We start from the raw sequence: 17,403 nt of genomic DNA, 5'->3' as shown, positions 1-17,403 counted from the left end.
ACCATAGAAAGAGCAAGAAAATTATACTTTTCCATCAAACCCAAAAGACGATAACCACACAAACGATGTCTCCACTATTAGCAAAAAATACAGGAAGAAACCATACCCTCTCCTTAATATCTCTTAACATCAATGGACTCAATTCTCCAATAAAAAGGCATAGGCTAACGGACTGGATATGCAAACAGGGTCCAGCTTTTTGCTGCTTAAAAGAAACCCACCCCAGTGACAAAGACAGACACTACCTTAGAGTAAAAGGTTGGAAAACAATTTTTCAAGCAAATTGCCCTAAGAAACAAGCTGGAGTAGCCATTCTAATATCTAATAAAATCGACTTTCAACTTAAAGCTATCAAAAAGGATAAAGAAGGACATTTCATTCTTCTCAAAGGAAAAGTCAACCAACATAAACTCTCAATCCTAAATATCTATGCACCAAATACAAGAGCATCGAATTTCATAAAAAAAACCTTACTAAAGCTCAAAGAACACATTGCACCTCACACAATAATAGTGGGAGACTTCAACACCCCACTCTCAGCAATGGATAGATCATGGAAACAGAAACTAAATAGAGATACAGTGAAACTAAGAGAAGTTATGAACCAAATGGACTTAACAGATATCTATAGAACATTTCACTCTAAAGCAAAAGAATATACCTTTTTCTCAGCATGTCATGGTACCTTCTCCAACATAGACCATATAATTGGGCACAAGACAGGCCTCAACAGATATAAAAAAAATTGAAATAATCCCCTGCATCCTATCAGATCACCATGGTCTAAGGCTGGTCTTGAAAAATGACAAAACAATGTAAAGCCCACATTCACATAGAAACTGAACAAAACCCTACTCCTTGATAATCTGGTAAGGAAAGAAATAAAGAAAGCAATTGCAAACTTTTTAGCATTTACTGAAAATTATGACACATCATACCAAAATCTATGGGATACAATGAAAGCAGTGCTAAGAGGAAAATTCATAGCTCTAAGTGCCTACAAAAAGAAACTGGAGGGAGCATACACTATCAGCTTGACAATACACCTGAAAGACCTAGAACAAAAAGAGGTAATACACCCAAGAGGAGTAGATGGCAGTAAATAATCAAACTCAGGGCTGAAATCAACCAAATAGAAACAAAAAGAACTATCCAAAGAATCAATAAAACCAGGAGATGGTTCTTTGAGAACATCAACAAGATAGATAAACCCTTAGCTAGACAATTCAGAGGGCAGAGAGACAGTATACAAATTAATAAAATCAGAACTGAAAAGGGTTACATAACATTAGAAAATGAGGAAATTAAAAAAATCATCAGATCCTACTACAAAAGCCTATACTCAACAAAATTGGAAAATTTGGATGAAATGGACAATTTTCTAGACAAATACCAGTTACCAATATTAGATCAGGACCAGATAAAACATTTAAACAGTCCCATAATCCCAAAAGAAATAGAAGCAGTCATTAAAATTCTCCCCACAAAGAAAAGTCCGGGACCAGACGGTTTTAGTGCAGAATTCTATCAGACCTTCAAGGAAGATCTAATTCCTATTCTTTTGAAACTATTTCACAAAATAGAAACAGAAGGTACACTACCCAATTCATTCTATGAAGCCACAATTATGCTCATACCTAAACCACACAAAGACCCAACAAAGAAAGAGAACTTCAAACCAAACTCCCTTTTGAATATTGATGCAAAATTACTCAATAAAATTCTAGAGAACTGAATACAAGAACACATGAAAACAATTATCCATCACGATAAAGTAGGCTTTATCCCAGGAATGCAGGGTTGGTTCAATATACAGAAATCCATAAATATATTCCACTATATAAACAAACTCAAAGAAAAAAAACCCACATGATTATATCACTAGATACCGAGAAAGCATTTGACACAATTCAACACCCCTTCATGATAAAAGTCTTGGAAAGATCAGGAATTCAAGGTCCATACCTAAACATAGTAAAAGCAATATACAGCAAACCAGTAGCCAGCATCACACTAAATGGAGAGAAACTTGAAGCAATCCCACTAAAATCAGGGACTAGGCAAGGCTGCCCACTCTCCCCCTACTTATTTAATATAGTATTGGAAGTCATAGCCTGAGCAATTAGGCAACTCAAGGAGGTCAAAGGGATACAAATTGGAAAGGAAGAAGTCAAAATCTCACTATTTGCAGATGATATGATAGTATACTTAAGTGACCCCAAAACATCCACCAGAGTACTCCTAAACCTGATAAACAACTTTAGCAAAGTGGCTGGATATAAAATTAACTCATGCAAATCAGTAGCCTTCCTCTACTCAAAAGATAAACAAGCTGAGAAAGAAATTAAGAAAATGACACCCTTAAGGATAGTCACAGATAATATAAAATACCTTGGTGTGAACCTAACCAAGCAAGTAAAAGACCTGTATGACAAGAACTTCATGCTCCTGAAGAAAGAAATCGTAGCAGATCTCAGAAAATGGAAAGATTTCCCATGCTCATGGATTGGAAGGATTAATAGTGTAAAAGTGGCTATTTTGCCAAAAGCCAGCTACAGATTTAATGATATCCCCATCAAAATTCTCACTCAATTCTTCACAGAGATAGAAAGAGCAATCTTAAAATTCATTTGGAATAAAAAAAAATCCAGGATAGAGAAAACTACTCTCAGCAATAAAAGAAATTCTGGGGGAATCACCATCCCTGACTTCAAGCTGTACTACAAAGCAATAGTGGTAAAAACTGTGTGGTATTGGAAAAGAGACAAGTGGGAGGATCAATGGAGTAGAATAGATGACCCAGAAATGAACCCTTATACCTATGGTCACTTGATCTTTGACAAAGGAGCTAAAACCATCCAGTGGAAAAAAGACAGCTTTTTTAACGAATGGTGCTGGTCCAACTGGAGGTCAGCATGTAGAAAAATGCAAATTGATCCATACTTATCTCCTTGTACAAAGCTCAATTCCAAGTGGATCAAGGACCTCCACCTAAAACCAACCACACTGAAACTAATAAAAGAGAAACTGGGGAAAAGCCTGGAACACATAGTCACAGGAGAAAAGTTCCTGAACAGAACACCAATGGACTGTGCTCTAAGACTAATAATTGACAAATGGGACCTCATAAAACTGCAAAGCTTCTGTAAAGCAAAGGACACACTCAATAGGACAAAGCGGCAACCAACAGATTGGGAAAAGATCTTCACCAACCCTACATCTGATAAAGGGCTAATATCCAAGGTATACAAAAAACTGAAGAAATTAGATTCTAGACAATCAAAGAACCCTATCAAAAAATGGAGCACAGAGCTGAACAAAGAAGTCTCTACTGGGGAAGTACGGATGGTTGAGAAGCTCCTAAAGAAGTGATCAGCATTCCTAGTCATCAGGGAAAAGTAAATGAAAACAACACTGAGATTCCACATCACACGAGTCAGAATGGCTAAGATAAAAAATACAGATGACAGCACATGTTGGCGAGGATGTGGAGAAAGTGGAAAACTACTCCACTATTGGTAGGATTGTAAACTGGTACAACCACTATGGAAAGCAGTCTGGCGGTATCTCAGAAAATTGAACATAGTGTTACCTGAGGACCCAGCTATACCACTCCTGGGCATATACGCAAAAGTTGTTTCAACATACAACAGGGACACATACTCCACCATGTTGATAGCAGCCTTATTTATAATAGCCAGAAGTTGGAAAGAACCCAGATGCCCTTCAACAGAAGAATGGATGCAGAAAATGTGGTACATTTATACAATGGAGTACTACTCAGGTATTAAAAACAATGAGTTCATGAAATTCTTAGGCAAATGGATGGAGCTGGAAAATATCATCTTGAATGAGGTGACCCAGTCTCAAAAGAACATACATGGTACGGACTCACTGATAATTGGATATTAGCCCAAAAGCTCATAATTTCTAAGAAACAATGTATAGACCACATAAAACTCACATAGGAGAAGGAAGACCAAAGTGTGCATGCTTTGGTCCTTTATAGAAGGAGTATCAAAAGTTTCAACCAGAGCTCCCAAAGTCTAAACCGCCAGCCAGAGAGCACAAAGGGAGGGACTCATGCACTTGTATTGGGAATTGATGGTGACCTTGTCAAACATCAGTGGAAATGGAGGGCCCTGGTCCCTGAATAGTTGGATCCCCTACTGTTTGGGAATTCCAGAGCAGGGAGAAGGGACTGGGAGGAAATTTGGAGCACACCTTCACAAAAATAGGAGGAGGGGGTGTGGGAAAAATGGTTTTTGGGGCGAATGGGAGAGGAGATAACATTGAAAAGTAAATACGTATAATATCCAATAAAAAAAAAAACACAGATAAAGGGTCTAAAAAAAAAGAGAGGGAGAGAGTTTACTTATTTTAAATTATTTTCAGAAGTTTCTAGGAGTTGCTAATTGGCTAAGATCCTATTTTAAGCTCTCCACAAAAGAATTTAAGTCTCTGTTCAAAATTTTCAAGATAGGTGTAAATCTTAATTTTCCTCAACAATTAATTGACAAAAGAGAGTTAATCTCACAAGAAGTAGAAGAAGCTATTACTAACTGATATATTGTATAGTCTGATTAGTTTTTGGTGGTGTTATAACAGTCCTTTGACAAAAAATTATTAATATAGATTTATATATCCTTAAATAGCTTATTCATAACTCTCTGAGTGTGGAAGGAGCAACAGTTGACGCTTCTGCCCTGATTTTACAAGAACTCTGAAAAATTGTCTTTAAAAACAAAAGAGGGGGAACAGTACCCCCTCAGAAGGAGTTCCCCTGAAATACTCTCCATCATGCCTTGTTCAATTTTATCTCTCTAAAGCTGAAAGTTCATGGCAAATCTGAAGCTGACTACCTCTAGCACCACCAAAACCAATAAAACTTTGCTACAGATATGTGGAAGAACCCTCTTACCCTTATAGGGAATGGAGCAGACCCATTTCCCTTACATGGCCGAGTGTTGATATGCCTGTCTGATACCACAGAAGGCACAGGTAACTGGCTACCAAAAAGATTAATGAAATAAATAGATACCCCCACAAAGCCAGGCCCAACCATAAATAAGATGAATAACAATTTACATCCAAGGAAGAGAAATCTCCCTGAGAATTCCCTTCTTTTTCCTTTCCAGGTAAAAATGAATCACCCGTGATGTCTGCGATTAGAAGTTCTAATCCAGATGCTGGCCTCCAAAGTTGTACTACTCAGACTTTGAAGGACCACTGACAAGAACATCAAACAGCTAGAGATTGAAATCACTAACTTGAAGAAATCCCTCAATTCACTGTCTGAAGAGACCTCCAAAAATTGCAAAGATCCTTATTGGACTTGATTTACTATATTACAATAGATAAGGCTGTGTACAGCTCTTGACTGTGTACAACCCTTAAAGAAGAATGTTGCCTTTACATAGACAAGACAAGGAGGGTTAAAGAGAGCATGAAATAGGTCAGTGAAGGCCCTAATGAAAATCAGAGAGAGGAAGAGACAGATGAATGCTGGTACAAGAATTGGTTTTCAGCCTCTCCAAGGTTGTCAACCGTATTTCCTCCCATCTTGGGACCATTATTTGGGTTCTTTTTGCTTTTTTCTGCTGGTCCCTGGCTCTCAAATAGGCAGACTAACTCTGTGATACAACAGATAAATAATTTGGTAGCAAAACCTACTCAGATACATTATCATAAGTTAGCTATTGAAGACCACAAGACTCAAGATGAGGTTGTTATTTTATACAGGGTGTTTCCAAAACCCATCTCCACCCAACCTAAAAGGGGGGACTTCTGCCCCTAGACCAAGCAGAGAGGGGCCACCCAGAACCCTCTCTGACAAGCGATCTGAATTCTTGCTTAGGCTCCAAGGCTAAGCACTGCAAAGGAATATAAATAAAAGATAAATATATCTTTCTGGGTTCCCTGAGTGACAAGCCTGACTGCATAGGTTTTGATGACAAAAGTATCCCCTCTCCAGTAAAAAGACATCGGGATGGGTATGGCCCTCATGCCTCACTGGACAACGACAGGGAGACTGGAGTCATTACAAGGTCCTCTTCAAGTACTGGAAGTCAGGCCTCTATCCCTGCCTTCACAAGATTAGAATTCCCACAGCCCTTCTATACTTAGAAAAGGGAGGAGATGTCAGGGGCATCCCTGCTTACACATTGAAGGCCTAAAATCAGCCATAGACCTAAAATCAGCAATAGGCCTGTCATACATGTATACTAACACCAATTCTTGGGTCTCAGTGGAAGAACATTGAAACAGATGGCTGTAAGCTAATGTAAACAGGCAGCTTTTGTGGAAATGTACAAGTCTCAGTAGTCATAGACCTTGTAAATAGATAACCTTGGCAGACAATGCCAACTTAGATAAAGACAAGCGAGTCATAGGCAAAGTCATAGTGAATTGTCCCCTGAACCTTCACCCAGCTGATACCCGGTTCTGAAAGATCTGTATTCCCCGTGAACACCCACACTCCAGTGTCATTCCCTTCCCCACATCCTGCCTTTCTGTGTTTATAACCCCTGTGTGAATGAATTACGATTTGAGAAAAAATAAATTATTTAATAAACAATGAAGGTTTACATATGCCCTAGAATGTATGCAGTGGTCAGCTGACAAGCCTGAGAATATCATTTCTTTTTATTCACCAATGGAGGTAGGGATTAGTAATCTAGTTTAGATTCACAGTTTCTACCATGAACATTTACCCACTATCCTATCTGCCATGACCTGGAACATATTTTCATAATGTCTTATCATTTTGAATATATTTTGTATTAAAACAAAATAAAACTGCTAAATATATTTAAGTTAAATAATTTATTTCAAGTAATTCACACATCCAAGAGAAGCATAAAATAATAGTATATATAAGTAAATGAAAACAGAAATACAATATTTTGGATATATTAAGAATGTGAATGAATGCTAGAAAGAAAGTTATAGTAAAAATTGTTTGTACTTAGAAGTTAATAGTTACTAGATGTGGAGAATAATTTAAAATCAATAATCAAATATTCTGCATTTGGAGCTATAATAAAAAACTGAATACAATGTCATAAAATGAAGGAAAGAATACTAATAAGCTCATAAAATGATAAAATTTAACTTGTGCATATAGTGCAAGTCAATAAAACAATAAATGCTAGCTTTGCCAAGGATCAATAAAGTTGATGAAGCTTTAGCTAGATTGGAAGTAAACAATACCAAAACAAAAGGGAATATAAATCATTAGTTTCAAAATTCTACAACTATAAGTAGTAGAGTTTCAGCATCTTTGAAAAGACAAATGTGCATTTTGTATTAACTGATGTTTATAAATATGGTACTTTAAAGTATACACGAGTTGACGTAAAAAGAAGCTTAAATATCATCAAACAATAAAAATTATCTTTTAACAATTTCAAAACTAAATTCAGATTAGGGTGCTATATCACAATTGGGTCTCATCATTAGTAACATTAAGAACAACTGTATAAACAGAAAAAGATATTTTCTAATTATCTTTAATAAGAGAAAACAACATGATGGTGAAAAGACATAATTGGACTTTTAACTGGGAATATAGGAAGAGAGACAGGGCATTATGATTGGGGCCTGAGAGAAACCTCACTGTTTAACAAAAGAGCTTCATTTTCAGAGAAAGTTATCCTGACCTATGTGATGTGGGTCATGAAAATAAAGAGCGTTCATTTCCAGAAGAAATTTGTAGAGTGTAATTCTTAAAATTCTTTTGAGTGAGTGTATAAGTTTCATATTGCTTGACCTACCCTTTGTAGAAAGATTAAGACTAAAGTTGTAATTCAAGGCCATCTTGATTTACATTAGGTCACCCTTGCTTAACATTAAAAGAAGAGCCTGTACTTAGAAGTTAGTAATAACTTTATACATAATAGTGAGTAGTTTTAAAAAATATAGTTATCCTTCAGGGTATCAATAAATTACACAACTATACAAAGTGATATTAATTAGCAATAACAAATAATTAAATAATGAAGCACACATTGTTAATGTAGTTGAATCTCTGTATAATGTGCTGAGTTTTTAAAATTTCTAGTAAAATCTTATTTTCTAGAAGGAATACATTCATTGTGTTTAAATTTAAAACTAATATCTCAACATTACAGTGTAAGACATATGCTAAGAAATAAATGATAAATATTGGGAAAGAAGAGTATGTTCACTATTTAAAATGAAATAAAACCCTACTACCATACTCCCTCACTGAATAATTATAACAAATATATTTGCACTATGATAGACATTATCTTTCAAGCAATATATTAGGCACTAATACCACTTTTATTTTATAAGTAAGAATTATCAGAAGGGGGGCAAAAGTAGAAACCATTATTAGTTTTATTAAAGTCATCTATGTGTCCAGCTGATGCTAAAATCTAGGCTCAAATATTCATGCTCAATGTGATAATTACTGAGACAAGTGATTCAGTGATCATGAGAAACAAGAAAAGAAAGACTGATAATGCTAACTGACTACACTAGGCAGAAAGCTGTAGGCATTAAAATCATAATTATAAGCTCTATCTTACCATTAACTTACCCAGGTGTATCCTCTCTTGATGTAATGCAAACTTAACTGGACCACAATGACTTGGATGCCTGCACTTGTATTTCAATTTTTTTAATGTTCTTTTTTAACTGTTTTGACTTCTCTGTCATTAAAATTCTATCCTTTGAGAAAACAGAAAGTAAGACATAGGGTAGCAGATGATGCACAGAAAGACCTAGAGACAGGTGGGAAGACTAAACAGGAGAAAGTAGAAAAAGGCACTTGTATCTTTTACACCAGAAAAATCCATGTGTCCTTTCATGGTTCACCAACATTAAAGGGGTGACAACTATGATTCCTTTTTGTACATTGTAGACCAGTTGCTTTTCAAATCTTAGTTGGGTAGAGGCTATAAGTATTATAGATAGAATAAGAAAACAACTGAAGATCAAAAAGATACACACTGGAAACGAAGAAGTCAAAGTACCATTATTTAGAGATGTTACAAGGGTATACATGAATGACTCCAAAAATCCCATGAGAAAAGTTAAACAACTGATAGGCACCTTTAAAAAAGTGGCTGGATAAAAGATTAATAAAAAATAATAAAAAATTATCAGTAGCCTTTCTATATACAAATGATAGGCTGTGAAGGAAATCATGGAAACAAACCCTTCACAATAGTCACAAATAATATAAAACATCTTGGGTTATCTTTAACTAAGCAAGTATAAGATATCTATGAAAAAACAAAACAAAAGGAGAGACAAAAAGAAAACAAAAAAACCTCAAAACTGTGAAGAAAGAAATTGAAGAAGATATCCAAAGATGGAAAAATCTATGATACTCATGGATCATTTGGATTAACATAGTAAAAATAGCCATTCTACCATAAGAAAATCAGTGGATTCAATGTAATCCAATTAAAAAAAAAAACACCACTACTTACAACGCTCTAGAAAACTAAATAATATCCATATAATGGTGGATTAAAATGATTAGAATTTGACTAACAAATGGCTCTACTTTCTATATTTCTATGTTTCTAAATCTAAATTTATGTATTAGGCATCTAGGAATGTTATATCTTAGGAACAATGAGTGAAGGAAGGCTAAATGTCATCTCCTAACCAATCAAATTGGATGGATGCCACATATCTACTAAGGTGATCAGTGAATTTTCCTTCTAAACAGGGCATATCCAGAGTCTTTTCTCATACTATAATATGCCTTCACTCCTTGGCTGTCTTTTAAAAAAGGAAACACACAAAAATTAACCCTCCTTTTACTCTGAAGTTTGAATAAATGGGTTTTCACTTATTATTATGTTAGCCTAGACAGGGATTACAAGTAAAGCTTCTGTCCATGTTCTGCCGTCCAGGTCAGCTGTATGAATAGGAAATCATATTAACCATTAAGAGATCTGCATCCCATTTTTGCATAATTTTAGTTATCATAGAGGACTCATTCCATGCTAACTGAGCTCACTGACCAGGATAAATTTGTAAATTATTCACTAGATACTAACATAACTGATTGTATCATATACTATCTATGAAGTAAATTCTATGATTTATCCTCTGTTTAAGTACTGTGAGCCAAAGAAGAAAATCTGTTTTTTGTAGCAGTGGCTATGTCTTTAAGTAAGATATCACTAATTCTTTATTTCAAACATGTCAAACAGAGGGTGTGACTGGCATTAGATAACCGTGGTTATGTATGAATATTCTATACTTCTTGTCTTCCATAATCATCATGGTGCTCAGTTTTTACTTTGGTTATTGTTGTTTGTTTTATTTTTTGTTGTTTCGTGTTTTGGGTAAAACTCTTTCTTCTACACATTTGTCAAAATATTATTTATTTTGTTTTCCTTAGATGTGATAAGGTTATGAGGGGAATTATGAGGAAAAAGTTCTACTTTTCAGATAGACATTTCCCATTCTTTGAAGGAGCAATACTCCCAAATTGAGAATAGATAAGAATATCAATTCTAATATTAATAAGTCTTTGAACTGAAACTTACATTCTGCTTTTTTGTTTGTTTGCTTGCTTGCTTTAGTTTGCTCTGTTTGTTTGCTTTTGATTTTTGATATACTAATTGGCATAAATCAATTACAAGACTTAGAAAGTGATAGGTTCAACTGAGGAATGGATTAAAAAAATGTGGTATATTTACACAATGGAGTATTACTCAGCTATTAAAAACAATGAATTTGAGAGGTTCCTAGGTAAATGGATGGAACTAGAAATTATCATACTGAGTGAGGTAAGCCAATCACAAAAGAACACACATGGTATTCACTCACTGATTATTGGATATTAGCCCAGAACCTTAAAATGCCCAAGATGCAACTCACAGGCCACATGAAGTCCATAAAGAAGGAAGACCAAGTGGGGGTGATTCGGTCCTTCTTAGAAGGAGCAACAAAATACTCAAGGGAGCAAATATGGAGACAAAGCGAGGGACAAAAACTGAAGGAGGGGCCGTCTGAAGACCTTTCCACCTGAGTATCCATCCCATGTGCAGTCACCAAAGGTAGATGCTGATGTGGAAGTCAGGAAGTGCATGCTGATAAGAGCCTGATATGGATGTCTCCTCAGAGGTCTTCAAGAGTCTGACATATTCAGAGGCAGATGCTCACAACTAGCCATTGAAGTGATTATGGGGTTCTCAATGGAGGAGTTAGAGTGAAGACTGAAGGAGCTGAAAGGATTTGTGGCCCCATGAGGAGAGCAACAATACCAACCAACCACAGCTCCCAGGGTCTAAACCACCAGCCTGGGAGCACTTATGGAGGGATCCAGGGCCTTAGATGAATATATAAGAGTGGAGGGCCCTGCTGGGCACAGGTGGAAGATGAGATCCTTGACCTCATGAAGGCTGGACGCCCCAGGGGGTGGGAGTTTTGAGGGTGGGGAGGTGGGAGTGGGGGGTAGATAGAGGTTACATCCACAAAGAAGAAGGAGGAGGTGTGAGGGGATTGGGGGTTCCTGGGTGGGTGGGGGATGGGGTAAGGGGACAACATATGAAATGTAAATAAAACATCCAATAAAAAAAAAAAAAAAAAAAGAAAGTGATAGGTACATTCAAAATCAACCTTAATACAGAGGTCTTAAAAAATTCTCAAAATGTTTCTTTGGCTCAGTCCATAACTTCACAAACTATGTGAGATGAAAAATTATAGGTGACTTTTGTAGTCTGAAGTAGATAGAATGTCTTGCTCTAGCTCAATATGAGAGGATGAGGTTATATATAAATAACTTAGGTGGTACAGATGAATGGTTTCTGGGTTACAGGATTCCTTAGAGACTGGAAGGATACAGGGTTTTGAGAGGAATCATACCATAAACTCCACAATAAAGAATATCTTGATTCTTTAACTTAACTTCTGCTTACAATTCATAAACTGAACAAATATGGGTCTAATTTCCTTAGTAATTTCCTCAGTGCTATTTTCCCCAGTGACTTTCTGGCTTGAATGTCAGTAAGTTACAGTTTCAGTGAAAGACCATACTCAATAAATAGAGTAACAACAAAGGAAGATAACAAATGTCAACTTCTAACTTTCACATATATATGCATTCTCAAATTCATGAGCAAATAGCTATGAATATAAAATATAGAAAAATAGTTAAATGACCTATAAACTTTTGATTAATTATTTGGTATATTGGAATTTTGCTTTAATTTCCTGCATCAATTCTTTATAATTACAAATCAATGACAACATCTTCCAACATAGATAAATGTGGTGACAATAAAGATTTCCATAGACAGAAATTACACTTTCTCAGCTGATGAGTGAATAGATATGAGGATTGCCATGTAGATGATGAAGGCAGATTATGTATACTCAGGTAACTGATCACTCTGGGTAAGAATAGACTTGGAAGTTATTATGATCTATATCTGAGTTATCATGTTATCAAGTTATCATGTCTATGTTTCACTTTGACTGAAATTATACTGTACATATTCTAACACTTGGTCCTTGATCTGTAGTTGGTGTTGCTGTTTGTTATAGTTACGGACCCATTAGGAGAAAAGGGCTTAACAGAGGACCTATGCCATAGGCAGTAGGTTCTGAGGGTTTACAACATTGTATCATTTCCTTCATTCTCTCTGCTTTTTCTGTGTGTATGAAAAAGTGATCTATCAGTTTCCTGCTTCTAGCACCTGCTGTCTTGCCTCCCTTAGCACGAATCCTCTTGTCTTGTAAGCTAAAATAAACTCTTTAAGTCTTAAGTCAATTTTGTCATGACATTTTGTTTGTGAGCCTAGCATTCAAATACTAACTTATCTCTTCAGTCCTGATCATGTTATTTAAATACAGAAATAGAAAATTAACTAATGCAGACTGTGCATTTCAAGTCACTGACAGTGGATTGGGGTGATGATGAGAATTAATTAACTGATGAACTTGGTCTGTATTCAGGTCATTTACATATCTGGATAGATATAGTTATCACGATTTTCATAAAAATGGTGATGGATTACGAATGTGAAGCTCATATGTATGTATCAAGTATTTAACATTATCTCATGGGATATATTTTGATTTTGTGACATGAAAGAGTGAAGTTTTGTGTTTATTATAAGATATAAGCAATACTTGAATAGCAACAACCAAATAAATGATTCAAAACTAATACAGATAAAAAAGAAATTCACTAAGACACAGGTAACAGTTTCCATTCCTATGCCTACATGTATGCTTTAAAGATAGGAAATTCTATCTCACACCGGTCAGAATGGCTAAGATTAAAAAGTCAGATGATAGTAGATGCTGGCGAGGGTGTGGAGAAAGAGAAACACTCCTCCATTGTTGGTGGGACTGCAAGATGGTAAAACCTCTTTGGAAATCAGTCTGGCGGCTCCTCAGAAAATTGAACCTGAGGATCCAGCTATACCACTCCTAGGCATATACCCAGAAGATGCTCTAACATATAACAAGGACATATGCTAAACTATGTTCATAGCAGCCTTATTTATAATAGCCAGAAGCTGGAAAGAACCCAGATACCCTTCAACTGAGGAATGGACACAAAAAATGTGGTACATTTGCATAATGGAGTACTACTCAGCTCTTAAAAACAATGAATTTGAGAAATTCCTAGGTAAATGGATGGAACTAGAAAATATCATCCTGAGTGCAGCAAGCCAATAACAAAAGAACACACATGGTATTCACTCACTGAATATTGGATATTAGCCCAGAACCTTGAAATACCCAAGATTCAACTCACAGGCCACATGAAGCTCACGAAGAAGGAAGAACCAGTGGGGGTGCTTCGGTCCTTCTTAGAAGGAGCAACAAAATACTCAAGGGAGCAAATATGGAGACAAAGTGAAGGACAGAAACTGAAGGAGGGGCCGTCTGAAGATCATTCCACCTGAGTATCCATCCCATGTGCAATCACCAAAGGTAGATGCTAATGTGGAAGTCAGGAAGTGCATGCTGATAAGAGCCTGATATAGATTTCTCCTCAGAACTCTGCAAGAGTCTGACATATTCAGAGGCAGATGCTCACAGCCAGCCATTGAACTGATCATAGGTTTTCCAATAGAGGAGCTAGACTGAAGACTGTAGGAGCTGAAAGGGTTTGTGGCCCCATGAGGAGAGCAACAATACCAACCAACCAGAGCTCCCAGAGTCTAAACCACCAGCCTGGGATCACTTAGGGAGGGATCCATGGCTTCAGCTGTATATGTAAGGGTGGAGGGCCCTGCTGGGCATAGGTGGGAGAAGAAATCCTTGGTTTCATGAAGGCTGGACGCCCCAGGGGGTGGGAATTTGAGGATGGGGAGGTGGGAGTTGGGGGTAGGTAGGGGTACATCCACAGAGAAGCAGGGTGGGGGAGGGGATAGGGGTATGGGGTAAGGGGATAACAAAGGAAATGTAAATAAAACATCCAATTGAAAAAAAAGATAGGATGGAAGGCAAAGCTAAATTTAGAATACATGAAGAATTGTTTTAAATTCATTTCTGCAGCTCTAGAGCCGTGTGTGTGTGTGTGTGTGTGTGTGTGTGTATAATCATGGAAACTATTGATTTCAATACAATTTTTTTGTATATGTGTTTAATTGTTTATTGTAATTTTATGGACTTCTGTTCATTTTTCTTCCTTTCACTGTTCCTCATCCTTTCCACAGACTCCTGCTTTTATGTTTCATGTGTGTAGGCTTGTTTTGGTAAACCTTTCCTTTATTTAAGAAATATGCAAATTGTTTGGAGAATTGAATTTTCAACATGATAGCTTCCTTTTACTCCAACAAAATGCCTGAGGAAAAAACAAATTTTTTTTTGATTCATGATTGTGTAGGCTGTATCTATTTCAAGATCAGGTAGTGTCGCCTCTGGGTCTGACAGAAAAGCATATCATGGTGGTAAAAATACCAAGTCAATTAGGAACAAGAAAGCAGAGGCTAGAAACAGAAGTCTTACAACCTTCTTCAAGGGCAAGATGTTAGTGGACTAAGATCTACCAGCAAGCTCCAATCCCATATGTTTTATTACCTCTCACGGGCACCATCCTAAAAACCTCTCACTAATACCAGCCTAGGATCAACACACATAACTCTTAGCCTCTAGATGAGACACACAAACCATAGCAGAACTTCGTGGCTTGTTCATTTAAACATTGGCATGCAATAACTAATGACCAAGATTTAAAAACATTGGAGCTTAGCAATGTGAAGATTTTCCTACTTCTGTGGGTAACACCTCACATTTTTGTTTTCTTATGCCACTTTACCATCTGCAGTTGGTCATTGTGTTGCACTACTAGCCATCTATGGCCTTGGTTAAGCAGTTATTTCATTTTGTGTGCCTGGCAGTGAAATTTCAAGATTGTACAGATTATGTTTTTAAGCACTTGGTCCACTGATGGTGGTATTGCCTGGGAAAGTTGTAGAACCTTTAGGGGGTGGAGATGTATCTGAGGTAAGGATTCACTGGTGGATGTCTTAAAGGAGAAACAATTGGTCGCCACTTTCTGTTCACTCTGTCCTCCCTGCTGACTGATACAGTGTGACTAGCCAACTCCTGCTTCCTCTACCAGGATGTATTCCATTTCCTCAAACAGTATGTCAAAATAACCTTTCTTTTTTTGTTTAAGTTACTTACTTCTAAGCATTTTGTCATATTAACAAATGAGATAACTAATAAATAATGGTAAAACAAGTAATAGATCTGAGTATCCATATCATGTTATTGATTCTTTGTATATGATTATTCTTCTTCTTGACTTGTATCAGGGAACTCTGTTTTAGCATCTGTTCTTAAGTGTTACCTCTTTTTGGATAGTTACTGTGTGATAATATGATTGTATGATAGCAATTACTATATGATAATGACAATAAAAGTTTAGTTATGTTGTTTTTAGATGTTAACTGCATTGAAATCACTCACATATGATATTGTGAAGTAAGGATTGCAGTGATTTTGAGTTCTTTTTAAAATTTACAATGGTAGCTTTTAAATTGTGTGTGTGTGTGTGTATGTGTGTGTGTGTGTGAAAATGTGTCTTATAGTAGACAACAGAGTGTTGCTTCATATTTTAATGAACTCCCTCTCATTGGTATCTATAAGGCTATAATGAATGATTTTGGCAGAATGAATTTGTACTGTGTCCTTCTGAACAGGAGGTATCTGTTTATAGCTGAAATTTTTCTTTCACATAAGTGAGTACACTATTAAACAGGGCAAATCAATTCATGAATCCATCTGTAATAGTACTAATAGAATAAAGTTAAGGCATATCTATTTTTAACTCACATGAAACATGTATTATCAACAATGTTGTAGTAACATAGAACATAATGTGAGCAGTGTTTTAAGATCCGTGTGTTAGGACACACCATCAAGCCCAAAGACCCCCAAAACCAAGACTCATTTAGTTAGCATGTATCAGAAATTTTCTCTTACAGTAGCTGATGCCTCTTACTTTTCTTACCTGGGAATTATTAGAATGTGAATGTTTGGTCACTTCATATTACCTCTGAAATAGTCTATGCTATTATTGTCTAAGTCACTGAATTATCATCCTAGATCAGCACTTGCTCTATAGCATCTTATGAATATTTGATATCAGTGTTATAAATATCTTGTAATTTGAAATTAGTCTGCTGGCTGTTAAAAGAGGAAACACTGATAAGGATTAGCATACCTAATTTTGTCTTTTTTTCTGATGAGGCAAACAAATTTAAGAGCTGATGTAGCCCATTGTTATTCTTAGTTTTATCTGGTATCTATACTTTTTATATGCAGCTTGGATACAGACAGGTATTATAGGCAGTCCACTAGTGGAATTCTGAATGCAGCCTCGATTTGAAGTTGAAATTTTCTAAGTCATGGGTGTAGACATGACAATTAATTGCTAATACTTATGTTGCTGTTGTTTTTGAAATATTCTTTAAAGTTGAATTCACATACAAAATTAGACCATAAATAAAATTTCACAAAACTGAAGATCCCATAATTACTTTATTTGATGGAATCTTATTATATTTGTAACTATATGAAAAGTATCAATGACAGCAGAACTAATGTTTAGGAATCTATAGTAGTAGGGTAAAAGAGGCTGCTTAGCAACCTGGGAGGACAGAGAACAATGCATGAGTCATGCGTGAATGAGCCATGTGATAGGAGGGAATGATTAATAGTATATTCATTGGCTTGAACTTCTACTGAAAAAAAAATCTCAAAAAAAATTTCCACTCCAACTTTAATACTAATTGTCATTCTGGCACTCCTGGTGCTCTGACAGAGCCCTTGAATGTTGTGATGCTTCTGTCTGGTTTGATCTAAACCATAAAAGAAGATGAGGGTAAACTATGAATTGAGGCAAGAAAACTGCCTGAAAGAATGCCTACATTAAAGAAGTAT

This window comes from Grammomys surdaster, unplaced genomic scaffold (genome assembly GCF_004785775.1).
Source record: "Grammomys surdaster isolate TR1022 unplaced genomic scaffold, NIH_TR_1.0 125973, whole genome shotgun sequence".
NCBI classification, from domain to species: Eukaryota; Metazoa; Chordata; class Mammalia; order Rodentia; family Muridae; genus Grammomys; species Grammomys surdaster.
The sequence above is the reverse complement of the archived record's forward strand: the minus strand, read 5'-3'. Positions refer to the sequence as shown.